Here is an 18,028-nt window from a genome sequence, read left to right on the forward strand (position 1 = left end):
TGCAGCACACCAGCTGCAGCACCGAGGGACAGAAGCAGCTTTGGCTTTGCTGTGTAGTCTCCTCTGTCACCCTTCTGGACCATATGGGCCCAGTTCTGGGTACCATTCCAGGGATACTCCATTTGGAGGCAATGGGCTCACCCCCTACACTCATTGTTCTCCAAAGCAGGGGAATGGGCCTGGCCTTGGCAGTGTAGGCTGCACCGATGGAAGGCAGGACTTGGCATCTTCACTGCCTTCCCCCCTGGCTTTGACATCTGAGTCTGGGTTGCTTGGTTTGGTCACTAATGGAGACTTGTTGGCTACAACCCACCGCAACAAATGCTATACTTGCTGTAGCAGCAATGCAGTGTCCTGGGCCCCTTTAGGGTCACCACTTGGACCTCTGAGGGGTCTACATGGGCTGGGTGTGGGTTTTATCCCAGGACTCCCATTAGGAAGTGCCACTCCATTCGGGGTACTGCAAGCAAGAGGTGCCACATATAATATCTACTTTCTAACAGTTCCCTTCATTGAGATAAACAGAACTGAGAGATATAAATAAGTTTTATAAAAACAAAATGTATAAACTATATCACTTCAACCTGTTAAACCATTGTAATATTTTTTATCCAGTAGGAATTCTATCTGTAATTACTTATTTTACACTTGATTGTAACTAAAGTAATTTATTTTGTGTGGATTTTACTCTTCTAGTATAACTTTATTTGTACTATTTACATACAATTTTTTTCAAATTCTGAGATTTAATCACGTGTTTACGGGTAAGAGTTTTGTTGTACTTTTATTTCAGTTTTCCATTATGGCCTTATTAAGACAAACAATAAAATCCATTCTTGCTAGTATAAAGTTCAATGATTTTGGTCTAGAGACTCAAGGATAGAGCATTACATATCACAGTAATGTGTATCACTTTGTTTAATACTGCTTCATAAACTAATTAGTAATTCAGGCGGCAGCCACTTCATCTGGCATGCTGGTCTGTCTGGTGAAGTAGGATCCTAGTGGCAGCATATCCATATCGGACCCTTATGGGCACAGTCCCCTCCTGGGACTGTGGGAGAACATCAGTGTGCACCTGATGTTGGGCTAGGGCAGCAACCCGGCAGCTGCTGCGTGAATGACACAATGTCACTGACTCACATCTAGCACATGCCTGCCTGTGGGCCTGGGCCCTGAGGATCAGTCCCTGGGAGCACACATACACCACAGGGCAGGGGCCGCCCACCTAAGAAGTAGTACAGATTGAACAGAAGCCAGTCTGTGGATCAGCTTGTACAATATTTATCCTTCGTGGAGCACAAGATTATTCTGCTCTGCTGTGGTCAGAAAACAAGAAAGACAGGCCCAGGAGGGGGGATGCCAACTTTTGTACCCAGGCTGGCAAGGAAATTTTCTTCCATGCTCTCTCCAGCAGGCTTAGGAAGCCCTTCCATCTTCCTTGTCCATGGAGTAGCAGCCAGGGACACTCACATCTTGTACTCTGGCTGCTTTTTTGGGTTTGCTTGTTAATTTATTCAGAGATCCCCTCTCTCAGTCAGCAGAGTTATATTCTGGGTTTTGTAAAAACGTTCTGCATCTGAGCATTCCAAGTGTTTGTGTTTTTTATTGTTTCTTTTAAATGCATTGTGAAATTTGTGTTTTAGGTGTTGGGTGCGGGAGGAGGAGCCAGATTATGAACATAGTTTCCTACAAGTCTTTCATCTAAAAATGAAAATAGATTCTCTCTTAAAATGCCTCTCAGGAAATAAATTTAGAGATGGAAAAAAGGTTGTTTTCTCATGATATGAAAATGTGCTATTTTTATATGCATGTTTTATGTGTTCAAATTAAAATTAAGTAATTCACTATCTAAGTACAATCATCCAGACCTAAGACTTAAGTGTTTTGTGAGCTACAGGCAAGGTTATCACAAAAGACCTCTTTGCTATTCGGGGTCTTTTATTGTTCCATATGACTTTTTGGATTGCTTCTTCTATTTCATTGAAGAGTGAGATTGGGATATTGATAAGTATCACATTGAATTTGGATATAGCCTTTGGCAGTATTGCCATTTTCATGATGTTAATCCTCCCAATCCATGAGCGTGGGAGGTTGCCCACTTCCTGAGTTCTGCTTTCATTTTCTTTTTCAGGTTTTTAAATTTAAACCATAGAGGTCCTTCACCTCCTAAGTTAACTCCTAGCTATTTTATTTTTGTGCGGGTATTAAAACGGGGTTGTTTTCCTAATTTCAGCCACACTCATATCGTTATTGGAATACAGGAAAGCCATTGATTTCTGAGGGTGAATTTTATACTCGGCTAGTTTGCCAAAGTTTCTGATCAACTCAAGTAACTTGGGAGTGGAGTACACGGGGTTCTTTGAATACAAGAGCAGGTCATCTGCAAAGATGGAGAGTTTTACTTCATCTTTCTCTATTTGGATCCCATGTGAGTTAGCATCTTGTCTTATTGCCCCATCTAGCATTCTAATACTAAGTTGAAGAATAGTGGAGAGAGCAGACATCCTTATCTCATTCCTGAATTTATAAGAAATGTCCTTAATTTTTCACCATTAAGTATAATGATGGCTTTAGGTTTGTCAATCCTTAGCAGAAAGAACAGCACTGGAGCAATATCAGTTCCAAATTTCAAACTCTACTATAAAGCCATAGTAATAAGAACAGCTTGGTTCTGGCACAAGAACAGACCTGAGGACAATTAGAATAGGACTGAAGACTCAGAAATGAACCCCCTAACCTATAGCCACCGAATGTTTGACAAGGGAGCAAAAACATAGAATGGAAGAAAGACAGCCTTTTGAGTAAATGATGTTGGCACAATTGGTTAAACATCTGTAGAAAACTAAAGCTAGATCCGTATATATCACCCTGCACGAGAACCAACTCCAAATGGATCAAAGACTTCAAAATTAAAGAAGACACCATGAAAACACTGCAGGAAGGAATAGGATAAACTCTAGAGCTTTTTAGTACAGGCCGAAATTTTCTTTATAGAGAGCCAGAAACAAAGAGTAAAAAAAGATAAATTAAGAAATTAATTTTTTAATTCATCTCTTTATGAAACTAGTAATTTGCTATTACAAGATGCGATGGAATTATAAATTCCAAGTGCTAATGGAGTCTGTATATAATAAACATATTATAATAGTCAAAAAACAGAAATCAAAGAAAATTTGGAGAAATGGGGTTACATGAGACATCAGAGCTTCTGCAAAGCAAAGGCCATAGCAAGATCAATAGAAAGTCCACATTCTGGGAGAAGATCTTCATGAGACATAAAACGGACAAGGTCTTATATCTAAAATATACTTAGGACTCAAAAAAATAAATCCTCCAACAGCAAATCCTCAAAGAAACAAGTGCTCGATAACTAAGTGGGCTAAAGACTTAAAGAGAGAGTTCTCTGAAGAGGAAATAAAAATGGCCATTAGATACATGAAGAAATGCACAACTATTCTAGCCACAAAAGAATGCAAATCAACACAACATTGAGATTGCATCTTACTCTAGTTAGAATGGCTATAATCAAGAAATATAATAACAACAGTTGTTGGAGTGGATGTGGTTAAAAGGACCCATAATGCATTTTTGGTGGGAGTGTAAACTTGTTTAAAAACTTTGTAAAGCAGTATGGAAGTTCTTGAAAAGACTCCAGGTAAAGCTCCCCTATGACCCAGCAATCCCACTTTTGGGCATTTAGGCATTTACCCAAATGATCACAAACAAGGTCATACAAAAGTTGCCAGCACAACCATGTTTATTGCGGCATTATTCACCATAGCTATGATATGGAACCAACCTTGATGCTCCTCAGTACATGAATGGATCAAGAAAATGTGATACACACACACACACACACACACACACACACACACACACACACACACACACACACAATGGAATTCTATGCCTCCATTAGAAAGAATGAAATTGCCCCATTTTTTAGGAAATGGAAAGACTTGGTAAGTATTATATTAAGTGAAGTAAGGCTAGGCCCAAAGAAACATAGGTCCCATGTTTTCCCTTATTTGCAAGGACTAGTACATGTCTAGAACAAGCACAGAAGATCAAAGGCTATGTACATATTACCATATACGATGATGTTAAGCTAAATATACCCCAAGTCAGAGACACAAGTGGTTTTATCTTTCTTGCCTTTTGTTTTTAATATACTTATAATGCACTATGTGATTCTTTTGTAGGCTCATACCCCCATGGTATAATCCCTGTTTTCACTGTATTTGATTCTAGTGTTCTGCATTTTTTATATACATTTTTATAATTTGGGGAGTGGAAAGGATATAGCAGAATGCTGAAATAGGGATGCAGATTGACCCATTGTGACGATGAGTTGTATAGGACACTGTGTTGAAAATGAATTTACAATGTCGGGTAAGAGTCAAGGAAGAAGGTGTTGGAGAGGTGGGGAGGGAAGTAGTAGGGGAAAAACAAAGGAGGAGGTAACAATGCTCAATAGGAAATGTACTCATTACCTTACTCATGTAAATGTAAACCCTCTGTATAGCATTTTTACAATAAAAAATTTAAAAAAAACTCTTCCTGGTGTAGATTTCCAGTGCTGCCCTTGGCATTGCATTTTTTGCCTTTTCTGACTGTTGTTAGGTCCACCTGTCCAGTGGATCAGTAGTCTTCATGGCTTCTTGGTCCTGAAGTGGTACTTGGATTATACATTGCTGGTTGGAACCAGGCCAAGGACACGATAAAAGCACTTCCAGGGCATGGCTTCTTCATTCCTCATGCAACTAGGATTGCAAGCAAAATTTCTATGAATTTACTTCAGAAAACAATCACTGAACCCAAAGGCAAGGTCACCAAACACCTACCTTCCTCCCCACATTCCCTCCTTTCTCCCTCCTTGGTAATGTACAAAAGAATTTTGCAGCTTTTGGCAAACACACAATTGCCCACTACCTCCCCTGGTAAACTAGGCTTAAAGTCACTAAGTCAAGTAAACGGATAATGCTGCCCTCATTATTCTGGACAACAAATTGAGGTTGTTTGATGCTTTAATTTGTTGTTGTTGGTGGTGGTGGTAGGAGGGCCTGAACTCTGGGTCTGGGCTCTGTCCCTGATGAGCTTTTCAGCTCAAGACTAGTGCTCTACCACTTGAGCCACAAAGCCATTTCCACTTTTTTCTTCTTATGTGGTGCTGAGGAATTGAACGCAGGACCTCATGAATGCAAGACAAGCACTCTACCACTGAGTCTCCTTCCCAGCCCTAATGCTTTAACTCTTCAAATTTTATTTTTGTCAGTCCTGGGGTTTAAATTCAGGACCTGGGTGTTAACATATCACTGAGTTCTTCAGCTCAAAGAGAGCCTTCTATCACTTGAGCCACAGTGCCACTTCTTGTCCTGATAATGATGAGGAGAATATTTGAAGGTAAATATGTGATTACAGATGTGTGCTTTCTTGAGGTATGTGTTCATAGCATAACTGTTGAAAATAAGACCGTTAAGATAGGGTTGTTGACATTCCTTGTATCCTTAACATTATAATATTAAAACCAGTTTTATAATATATTATTTATAGTAATTATAGAATATCCCTAATTATGCATACATTATAAATATATCATTTATATGTTATGTAATATAGTATTATATATATATTATGCATACATAATTTAATTTCTCTGCTATCTGTCCATGAATTAAATTAGAAATGTCTTTGAAAATTGATAGTAAAGTAGGGTTCTTACAAGTTCGATTGCAACATAGAGTTTTACCCAATAAGTAGTTATTTATTCAGAATTGGTTTAGAAATGGAATACCATAACATAATTGAACATTCAGAAATAATTATGTAGGAAAAAGCCACGGATGGAATTCAAAAAATATAACCTGACTCATGTCTGTAATCCCAGCTACTTAGGGGCTGTGATCTGAAGATAGCTATATGAAGCCAGTCTAAGTGAAATGGCTCAGGGACAAGACCCAGACCATAGTTCAAGTCTCAGTACTGGCAAAACAACAAATTATGTGACTAAAACATACAAATATATTTATTTAAATAAAATTGTCATTCTTTGTATTCTTCACAGTATAATACTAAAACCAGTTTTATACATATATTATTTATAATATTTAAAGAATATTTATAGAATATCAATAATGATACATGTATTATAAATATATCATTTATATGTTATGTAGTAGAATACATTACATATATTATGCACACCTAATTTATACTGATAAAACTAATATCCATTAAATTGATATGTTTTAGAATAGGGAATAGATTTTCTTTGGTAAACAAGAAAGTAACTAGTCACAAAAATTATTTCTTTTGGATTATATATCCATAAAAACTATTCCCTGTGTATCCAAGGTGCTTAATGATAAAAGCCTGTGTTCATCAGAAAAAGTGGATTTGTTCTCCTTAAGGAATTACTCCAGGAATAATATACAGTGGAAGATGAGTGATGTTCATTCAGGTATTTCTGTAGAAATTAAACCGACCTTTTTTTGGCATAAAGATCACTTACACTCTTATTATCCACATCCTTTTCATTTAAAAATGCTTATATTTTGTAGCATTGTTGTTGCCCTTATAACCATAATTAGGAAGATAATGTGGGTTCATCTGCTCCATAACTCTTTAAAGGTAGTGAATGTGACAGTGAATAGCCTCAGATATGGCTGCTGGAAACCTGGATTTGAATTATAGGTGTACAATTGATCAGTCTTAGGTACTTGGGAAATTTGTTTGGCCTTCTTTCTTACTTCTGTTTTTAATAAAACACTTAATTCATTTCCTAACTTGAAGAACACACGTGAGCACTAAAATTACCCTAATGCAACTGCAGTGCTTGGAATGGTGTCTGCACATTGTGAAGTAGGTCACAAAGAAGTCAGCTTCCATCAACATGGTCACAGCATCCTTCCTGAAGGCCTTAAGAAATATATACCCAATTGATATTAATATCTGTGAAAATTTGTCTTTACTACCAAAAACGTTCTTTTCTTTATATGAACAATGAAAGTAATGTTGGGGTTGTCCTGTGGCTTTTACTCTGAAGGAGTTTTGCCTAAATTTCATTCTTACTCTATTAGTGGTAGCAGTAGCATTCTTCAGCGCTACCCTTCACGTTTCTAGTTCTGTTTTCCATTTGGAATACTATTGTAACTTAGTTTATGTACTTTGTTATCAGAGTAAATAAAATACAACTGCTGAAGTTTTCAATAAAGTCAATGCATTACATTTTATTTGCTTACTACTTTCCTAAAATTATTCTTTTTGGATTATATATCCCTTACAAAATATTTTTTATGATTTTTATATGATTTATATAGATTTCTTATGTGTTTCTTATATGATTTTTAGAGATCCATAAATAAAACTGCTCAAAACAGGAAAAGTGCAGGAAAGAAGTCATAAACAATACTATTATGGTGGTCTTATTGGCTAAATATAAAGAATATGTAACAAAAAAGTTGGAAGCTTCATTTTCTCTTTTTTCTGTTCTCTCCCCCTTCTTTGTAGCAAGGTTCTCACTATGAAGTGCCAAATGATCTGGACCTTTCAAGCCTTATCTCAGTGACAGAACTGATGGGATTAGGGACATGTGCTCCCATGGCTGGCTTTTAGGAAGTTCACAATATAGCAATACCAATACACATAAAGAAACTTTTGTGAGTCATGTATATTCACTTCTTCAATTGCCAAAATTAAATTCATATGTCAAAACATCAAATTACTTTCATTACAATATATGCAGTTCAACTGGCAACACTAGCACCTCCATACATCAAATGCAAACTAAAGCTCTATTTCAAAATCCAACATCTAAAGCAGTGTTGGAAATAGAAGAAGATACACAATAAATCTTAAGGGGTGAGATCTTTAACACTGGCAATGAGCAGTGATAGCTGAATTTTTAACTGTTCTGTGGTTGGCAAGGAGTCTTGTTGGACACACTTTAAGACTGCCAATGGGGTCTGTGAGGAGACGTCCCCAGATGCTTCTGGGTAGATTGCTGTTTAGTACAGCCAGTCTATAGACTGGCACTTTCTGGTTGTTGGCAATTTACAACGCTGCAGTGTATCTTTGTAAGTAGTGTCTTTGTGTTGAGTGTTGTTTGTCATTTGGGGTTTATCTTAGCCTTAGGCCTTGACCCAGGGGACAGAGTATGGGGGAGAATCTCCCAGTTGGAGAGGATGGTCGCTAGGGACTTATTTCCCTTGCCCCCAAATGACTGGGACTTCTCTTCCACCTTGGAAGGACACTGGGTCAACAAATGTTGATGGGATGTCATCCCATTCACTGAGACCTGATTGTTCTCTGTTCTCTGTTTCCTTAGATAAGGAAGTTCTGGTTGAAAGTGGCAGGCTCACTCAGCAGACTCTCGATTCAGCTTGCTGAGTGAGAATGGCACAGAGTTCTAGTAGGAATAAAATCAGCCTTTGGTTATTGTCTTCTCTAATTCGATTTTAGAATTGGTACTAGGTTTAATTGTGGGGTTTTGTTTTTTGTGTTTTTGTTATTTGAACATCTCTGGGGAAATAAAATTTCCAGCCTCTAACTGGGTTCGGTCACAGAGAAGGATATGTGCCTTGTTTTTACTTTTCAGCTAATCTCAACAATGTAAAGTGCTCTTGTCTAAAATTGGATAAAAGTGGTTGAACAAGGTTACAGTCCCACCAGCAATGCAGTAAGGTTCCCTTCTGTCCAAATCCCCTCCAGCATCTGTTGTTATTAGAGTTCTTGATTCTAGCCATTCTAACTGGAGTGAGGTGGGATCTCAATGTTGTTTTGATATGCATTGCTTTAATGGCTAGGGAGGTTGAGCATTTATACATTTGTCTATTGGCCATCCTTCTTTCCTCTTCAGAAAAGTTTCTCTTAAAGTCTTTAGCCCACTTATTTATTGGGCAGTTGTTTCTTTGAAGAATTGTTGTTAGGGGACTTAACTTTTTGAGTTCCGGGTATATTTTAGATATGAGACCCTTGTCCGTTGTATGGTTAGTGAAGATCTTCTCCCAATCCATGGGCTTTCTTTTGATCTTGCTGGCTATGTCCTTTGCCATGCAGAAGCTCGGCAATTTCATGCAATCCCATTTGTCCAACATTTCTTTGATTTGTTGTGTTTCTGGATCTCTATTAAGAAAATTTCGGTCTGTGCCAAGGAGACCTTGGGTTTCTCCTATATTCTGTAATGATTTCAGAGTGTCTGCTTTGACTCCGAGGTCTTTGATCCATTTGGAGTTGATTCTGGTGCAGGGTGATATATATGGATTTACCTTTAGTTTTCCACAAGTAATTAAACAATTTTGCCAGCACCATTTACTGAAGAGGCTGTCTTTCTTCCATTCTATTTTTTGCTCCCTTATCGAAGATTAGATGGCTACAGGTCGGTAGGTTCATTTCTGGGTTTTCAATTCTTTTTTTAATATCAAAATATATTTTATTCTGGACCTCTTTCAGATCTGATTCAAATTACAATTGTCAAAGCAGTACAATGCAAAGGGAAACTGCAACAACAACAATTAAAAATGTGCCTTGAAAGGATAAAAGAGTTATTGGGGACTAATCATTTTTATGTGGAACCAAATACATTGTAAGTGTAATTAACATGGTCCAGTACAGCATAGAACATCTTCATCAGTCTTCCTTACACGATAATCATGAAAACTGAACAATAAGTTCTTTAACATGTACAAAACACTGTCATTGGCTGGTTTACACTGTTACAACAGTTTTAAAGTTAACCAGATAACTAAAGGAATGATGCAGACAACTCAATCCAGTGCTACAGGTAGGTTCACAGAATTAGACCCAAAGGATTTGGAAAAATCTAAATGAAAACATTGTATCTACAATGTCAAAGTTAGGAAAGAAGAAAATTACGTCTGTATTCAAGGATTACAGAGCTAAAAAAATGCAGTCTGTTTGTTTTTGTCTGTAATGAGATGGATAAGTACATCAGACTAAATACAACATGCAGAACATTTTCCTGAACTTATCCAGAAAGTCCAAAGGAAACATCATGAAGCAGCTCACTAGAAAAGATCAATATGCCCTAGTTTATTTATTCACCCTGCTTCAACACTGTCAACGTAAAGGCAGAAATAAAGGATGCTATCAATGCCTCAGAACTACTGATGTAAGACATCAAATTTCTAAATCAGTGTGTTAAAAAGTGAATACTTCCTCTTTCTCTCTCTCTTCTACACTGAAATAGAATCATGTTAAAAATTGATATTAAGCCTGGCGCTGGTGGCTCATGCCTGTAATCCTAGCTACTCAGGAGGCTGAGATCTGAGGATCGCGGTTCAAAGCCAGCCCGGGCAGGAAAGACTGTGAGACTCCTATCTCCAATAAACCACCAGAAAACCGGAAGTGGCGCTGTAGCTCAAGTGGTAGAGCACTTGCCTTGAGCTGAAGACCTGAGAGACAGCGCCCAGGCCCAGAATTCAAGCCCCACGACCGACAAAAAAAAAAAAAAAATTGATATTAAACGTGACACTCAGAGCTACTACTGGAAACAGTAATTCATAAGCTCTCTACCCTCCAAACACCCCGGCTGATTCAGAGAAGGGAAGGGAAGGGAACCACAAACAAACAAACAAACAACAGCAACAAAAACAACAACAACAACCAGGGTCTCTGTAGGTTTGCTGCTGTTCCCTAAAATGTTGGCATTTGCTGCCATGCCAAAATGTTGGTCCAGTGAAACAAGATTTCTGCAAAACTGTCAATAGTAATTCACCATTTGCAAGTACCGTCCTTTTTATATGAATAGGAACACAGGTTCTGTAGAAACATACAATGTGTTTAAGAAAATGAAAGTGGTCTTAAAAGAGTAAGTAGCACAGCATGAGATTTGTTTTTCTAAGCATCTAGTAAAACTTGTCATTTTCACTCTCTGAAAGTATGGTCATTTATGATTCCTTCAAATAACAAAAATGCACAGCCCTCTTTAGGCCTCTAATCATTAATAGTTTACATTACTCTTAACAAAATCATTCTACATAAACAGATAGCTCCTAAAAAATAGTACTCTCTCATTAAATTTAATTTTACAGAAAGAAGTTTAAGGAAAAAAGGTGTGCTTTATAATTTAAGTGAAAAAGTACAAATCTTTGGCCTTTCTCTTGACATTTTTATGTCAAAAAACAAAAAACCTTAATGTAATTCAATCTAATGATTACTTTTTGCACCATAATTTGTTTTTTACACCACAAAGGAAGCACTTTCAGTATCTGTAAAAGGTGTTCAATCCTAAAACTTTCTTTACCTAGAGAATAATTCCTTAAAACAGAATTTGATACATGCTAAGACCCATTAGGAAATTACCAGTTACCACTTCTAAAACTCATTTTAAAATCAATGATATTACCTGATCAATTACAGGAATGGGGGATTAGAATAAAGATAAGTACTTAAGAGACTTCCTACATGGAGAAGAAAAAAAATATTGCTTTATGACATTTAACAGTGGCAGCTGCTCCTTATTTTATTTAAATCTGTAAGAATTCAGTCGTTTTTCTTACGATTAAATTTCATAATGGTAGGATTAAAAAATAATGATTTGAAGTGAATACTATAGAAAAATTACTGCATTCAGCTGATCTTCAGGAAAAATTTGTTCTCATGAGAAAATGGAAGGAAAAATGAGTAAGAACTACAAATATAGAACTTTTACAGGCTGTGAAACTTGGTCTCTTGCAATCATGTTACTGCTCAATTAGAGACAATCTTATTCATGTCTATTGGAGCAGCACGGTGGCACACAGCAGGCATTGGTGATGTTGAGAACAGCAGCAAAACCCAACACATGGATGATCATGAAGAACCAGCTTATGAGATGAACACCTTTCAGAGAAGGTTATACTTGAAAGACCCTAGACTTCAGGATAATAAAGCTCTGAATTTATACTCTTTAAATGTATGTCCTATCTTGGCTATTATGATTTAAGTAAAATAGCAGAAGAATAAAAAAACAGAAAAGATGACCATATCATAAAAATGTAGCTATTTTGGCAGCTATATTGCAGAATATCTTGACTATCATTTAAATCAGCTGGGAAAAAGTCATTAACTGTATCCAAATTAATAAATTGTCCATATCAAAATACAAAAGTACTATCAATAATCACTTCTGACTTTCAGATTTAAATTCAGTGCAATTGACAATGCATCCCTAAAGGAAATCCAGCTTAAACATACTCAAAACATTTGTGTCTATTCCTGGGAGCACATTTAAAAAATATTGCACAGATTTTTTTATTTTTATTTTTATTTTTTAAACAACAAGATAAGTCAAACACAGATGTGGACCTCTAGCAATAAAAGCAGGATATCAAGTGCCAGATACTCAGCATATTAGGTTTCCTACATAAGTCACAGGGCAGATTACTTCTAAATACCTCTAACGTGATCCAAAACCCTAAAAACAACTGGCACAAAACCATAGCGAATGAATGCCTTTCTGGATGTAAATTAAAAAAAAAAACATTACAGTATCACAGTATAGTGAAATTAAGTGTACGTATTCTTTTCACCAATAGCAAATACTACCCTACCTTAGTAAACTAAGACTTGCTTCAATCAATGTTATTTTGTAAAAATACCAAAACAACAGATGCTGAAAATAAAAAGTTGCATTACTTGGGTTAAATAAATTTCTAGGTCAACTTAGAATAAAGGTTAAACTTTTACTAGTAAAGCCCTCAAAATAATTAGTAACAGAAGTAGTGTTATAAATTTGCTAAGCATGATTATAGGCAATTCCTTAATTAAAATATTTTAAGATAAAAATTTGACAACTACTTTCTTTAAAATTGATAGTCCTGGATTCTTATACAGATCATGACAAACTCTATTAAATCACACACATAGGCATGGTTCATGCTAACATTTATCTATTACTTTACTTTTAGCTGCATGAGCAGAAGAGGAAATTTGATTTGATACCTATATTCTTTAAGAAAATACTTGATATAAACAGAGTAAGGGACAGGATATAGTAGTGATTTCTGGGAAAAATAGCAGCATATATATACATATATATATATATATACATATATATATATATATATATATATATATATATATATATATATATATATATATATATATATATATTTGTAGTCACGAGTACCACAAATGCAGAATCAGAGCAGCAGTGAGTTTAGTGCAATCACTTTCTTTTCTTTTTAAAATTCTGAATCACTGCTATTTAAAAAAAACTTGAAGCAAGTCTTTTGTCTTAAAGATTATTTTTAAACTAAGGTAGCAAACATTTTGCCATGTAATGGCAGTTGTTATATGCCATTATCTTGCTTTGTATAAAAGAAAATAACATGAGAGATTTTTAATACTGGAGTTTGGTTACATTACATATTTAAGCTTCTATACAGAATGATGGACACTTTGAGAAGCTATTCCTCATCCAGAAACATTTTAATCTCTTAAAAATCAAAGCAAAACAATTTTTTTAAAAAGCCCCAAACTACTTTGCTCCTTTTCACAATAATGCACACTTTATCTATAATTTACTTATTGTTACAAAACATCAGATTTTTTTGTATCTTCACTATGGTAACTAAAGTAAAACAAAACATTTGGGCCCTTCTAGTATTTAATTGGCAGAAATATGTCCCCCAAAATAACCTATTGTATTTAAGCCATATCACTAAAATAAAATATAGTGAGACAGAGAGAGAAATAGAGACCGAGAGACAGAGAGAGAAATAGAAATAGAAACAGAAACAGAGCATAATATCCTTCTTTACGGATTTCTCTTCTAGTTTGACATGACCAAGGTCCTATGCTTTCATTTAACTTCCAATGCCCCCTTCCCTTCCACACTATGCACCAGTTGAATATATGCTCTGGGAGCTAAAAAATGTACCAAAAATCCACCTCTTCTAAAGAATGCTTTAAAGTATTTTTAAGAAAATTTTTATTGTTTAAAAGGTGAAAAAAATATAAACAAGAAACTGATTCACTCCCTTACTTCATGCATCCATAATCAAACCAAAAACAAAATTTAAAAGCAAGAACAAACTACTGCTGAGAGTTTTGTTACGTCCATTTTCTCTGTACATACAAACTGCTCACTACTGAAGGGAAAAAAGAATAGAATCAATGGTGTCTGCTGATTGATTCAAAGGGGAGAAACACGGCTGTCATTAGAATCCAAACTCTGGTACATATGGGGTCTGCTTTTATAGTGTATATTTATTTCTCTCTTCTGTTTTTCATATCCCAAACTTCAAAATGCTATTTTAGGGGCGCAGCAGATTAGATTCCAACACTTGGTGAACAGAATTCACAAACTGGGACAAAACTCTGTCATCTTCAGGGTGCAATTTTGTATATATATATATATATATATATATATATATATATATATATATATATATACATATATATATATATACATATATATATATATATTGCATGGATATACTTCTCTTAGATTTGGTTGTAGTAGCCATGGTTCAGGTGGGACTGTAGCAGTACATGGGTCAGGGACAGTCATTTTGGCTATGTACACATTCATAGTTGGTCCATGGCTTGTAACTAGTAGCGCTATTTCTGAAGGTCTAATACACAAACTGAACCATCTGATGCACTGGCTCAAAATTTGTCTCCTGCTGCATTCCAACAAACTTCAAAAATTCCACCTGTTCCCCTATAGCTGTGAAATAGAGCAACTATCTGTGTTCCAGATGTGCAGACATTTGTCAAAAGAACCACTTGCCAGATACTTGCCATCGGGTCTGAAAGCAACACTGTACACAGGTTCTTGGTGTTTTGTCAAAGTATGGATGCAAATCCCTCGGTCTACATTCCATAACCCAACAGTAGATTCAAAGGACGCACTTGCTAACATAAGGTTGGCATTTGGATTATTTGTCCCTGGTCCTGTTGGACTCCATTTGACAGTATAAATTACTTTATTATGAGCTTGCAAATCATGTACACAATTATCTTGTTTCATGCTCCATATCTTCAAAGTCATGTCACCAGAACAGGAGGCCATAAGATTGCCAGTGAAGTCCCACTTGATAGCATTTACTTCATATGTATGTCCCTGGAATGTTTTAATAGATCTGTATTGTCCTAATTTGCAGACTTGAATGCACATGTCTGTACTACTTGAAGCAAAGGTGTTGTTGCTCTGCCAGTCAACATCCAACGCTGGTGCCGAATGAAAAGGAGACTGCTGCTTGGCTTCACAATTATTTGGGTTTTCAATTCTATTCCATTGGTCCTGATGTCTGTTCTTGTGCCAGTACCAAGCTGCTTTGATTGCAATGGATTTAGTAGTACAGTTTGAAATTTGATATTGATATTCCTCCAGCACTGCTCTTTCTGTTGGGGATCGTTTTTGCTATTTGGGGTCTTTTATTATTCCATATGAATTTTTGGATTGCCTCTTCTATTTCCTTGAGGAATGATGTTGGAATATTGATAGGTATTGCATTGAATTTGTAAATAGCCTTGGGATGTATTGCCATTTTCACAACGTTGATATTTCCAATCCAGGAGCATGGAAGTTTTTTCCAATTTCTAAATTCTGTTCTGATTTCCTTTTTCAAGTTTTCAAAATTTTCATCATAGATGTCCTTCACTCCTTTGGTTAAGTTAATTCCTGGGTATTTTATTTTTTGTGGGGCTATTACGAATGAAGTTGCTTTCCTAATTTTAGACACCCTTTTCTCATTGTTGGCATACAGAAAAGCTATTGATTTTTGAGGGTTAATTTTATACCCTGCTATTTGGCCAAATTTTTTAATCATCTTGAGCCCCCTATGACCCAGCAAACCCACTTTTGGGCATTTACCAAATGATCACAAACAAGACCACACTAAATCTACCAGCACGACTATGTTTATTGAAGGATTATTTACGATAGCTAAGATATGAATCCAACACAGATGCCCCACAGTAGATGAATGGATCAAGAAAATGTGGTATATATACACAATGGAATTCTATGGCTCCATCAGAAAGAATGACATGACCCCATTTGTTAGTAAATGGAAATACTTGAAAACAATTATATTAAGTGAAGTAAGCCATGTCAAAAAAAAAACATAGTTTCCATGGTTTCCCTTATTTGCAATAAGTAGTATATGTATGAGTCAAGCAGAAAAGGTCAGATAAGTTGATTTTAAGGAAATGAACCCTAAGATATGTATTCAAATGTTTTATTTTTCTTTCATGCGATTGTTTCTAACACGTTTATAAGATTATTTCCTTGTTGCTTTGTATGTCCCTCCCTCACAGTATAACCCCTGCTTTCACTGTATTTGATGTCGGTATAATTTCTGGAGGGGAAGGGAAAAAAATGAATCGCTTAAATAGGGATAGATTTGGACCCATTGCAACAATGAGATGTACAAGTCGTTATGTTGATTTGTTTTTTTTTTTTTTTTTTGACGGTCGTGGGGCTTGAACTCTGGCCTGGGTGCTGTCCCTCAGCTCTTCAGCTCAAGGCGAGCACTCTACCACTTGAGCTACAGCGCCACTTCCGGTTTTCTGGTCGTTTATTGGAGATAGGAGTCTCACGGTCTTTCCTGCCCGGGCTGGCTTTGAACCACGATCCTCAGATGTCAGCCTCCTGAGTAGCTAGGATTACATGCGTGAGCCACCAGCGCCCGGCAAGTCGTTATGTTGAAAACCACCTTTACAACTTTGGTGGGAGGGAGGAAGAGAGGAAGGTTGGGTGAGGATGCGGGGGTATAACGGGAATGGATGGGAAGAGGAAACAGTGGAGGAGGCTACAATGCTTGATAGGAAATGGACTCATTATCTTGCCCATGTAATTGTAACCCCTCTGAACAGTATTTTCACAATTAAAAAACACATTAAGAAAAATAAATAAATACAAATAAAATTGAATAAAAATCAGGCCAGTTTAGTTTCAGGCTCTCCCCCTTCCCCCCCCCCCCCCCCGCATCCTTCCTCCAATGGAAGGGATTCAATACCAATTGGTGAAATGCCTTGATAAACAAGCAAGCCCTGGGAAAATGAAGCTCCACAAAATTACTTCAGTTAAAAGAAATTTTTGTTTGAAAACTTTAGAAAATGTACGTACAACTGATTTTCTTTTTGGGGCCCTTAAAGAAAATTGAGTGTGATTTGTATGTGTTTGTGAACATGTTCATGATAGAAATTGTTAGCAATTTGTAACAATTGTGTGAGTTTAAGTTCAAAATTCAAAAGGTTATGAGGTTTGGACATTACCAAAACATTTTTAAAGCATTTTGACATTGTTTAAAATTAGTTTTTTTAAGGATCCTTTAACTTGAAAATTCGAAAATCTGATATTTTAGAATACATAAAGCTGTTTGTACTGTAATCAATATATCTGGGTTAACAAAAAGGAGAAACTTAGAAGCTAACAGAATACCTATCTTTAGGAGTGAATGGTGAACAGGCAAAAGTGCTGTTTAGCTGGTCATGCATGGTGGAACAGGCCATGGGAGGAGTCCACGCATGGTGAAAGAGGGCAAGCTGGCACAAACACAGTTCATCTCATGCTGAAGAGTCGGATTGGGTGCGTGTCCTTTCCACAGGAAGGGCCAAGTGGCCCATCTTTATTCTGTCACTTTTTTCCTGCAGATAGACACTGAAGACATGATGGTAGAGTGATGTGAAGATCCGATTAGCATTGCTAAAACTGCCCCTTGGATGTGTTAAAATTAAAAGTAAGAAGGTCTTAAAAAGAGGGTTAAAAAGTTTATTTGTACAACGTGATTTGCTCTCAATGATATTCTGCCATTGGATATGTTTTTTTAAGGCATAAATGTGTTAAGTCTAGATTCTTGGTAAAATGATGGTGATTGTAATTTTTGCATTAAGATAATATGTTATTTGAGTTTAAACGATTTCATGTGTATCTGTTTTAAAACAAGCAGCCAAGAGGAAATGAGTAACACACCTAGCCTTGAGAGTTCAAGGGATTTTTCAAAATGCAGCTAAAGTGGATTTCTGTATATAAAGTTTAAAAGTAAAATTGTTCTAAACTTTTCCCTCAAAG

At 36.3% G+C, this 18,028-nt stretch overlaps 1 pseudogene; it reads right to left on the minus strand.

The window, feature by feature from the left end:
• Positions 1-14,568: 14,568 nt before the first annotated feature.
• Positions 14,569-18,028, minus strand: part of LOC138838524 (F-box-like/WD repeat-containing protein TBL1XR1 pseudogene) — a 32,085-nt pseudogene continuing 28,625 nt past the window's right edge.

Source organism: Dipodomys merriami, unplaced genomic scaffold, assembly GCF_024711535.1.
Source record: "Dipodomys merriami isolate MVZ:Mamm:240054 unplaced genomic scaffold, mDipMer1.0.p SCAF_281, whole genome shotgun sequence".
Taxonomy (NCBI): domain Eukaryota; kingdom Metazoa; phylum Chordata; class Mammalia; order Rodentia; family Heteromyidae; genus Dipodomys; species Dipodomys merriami.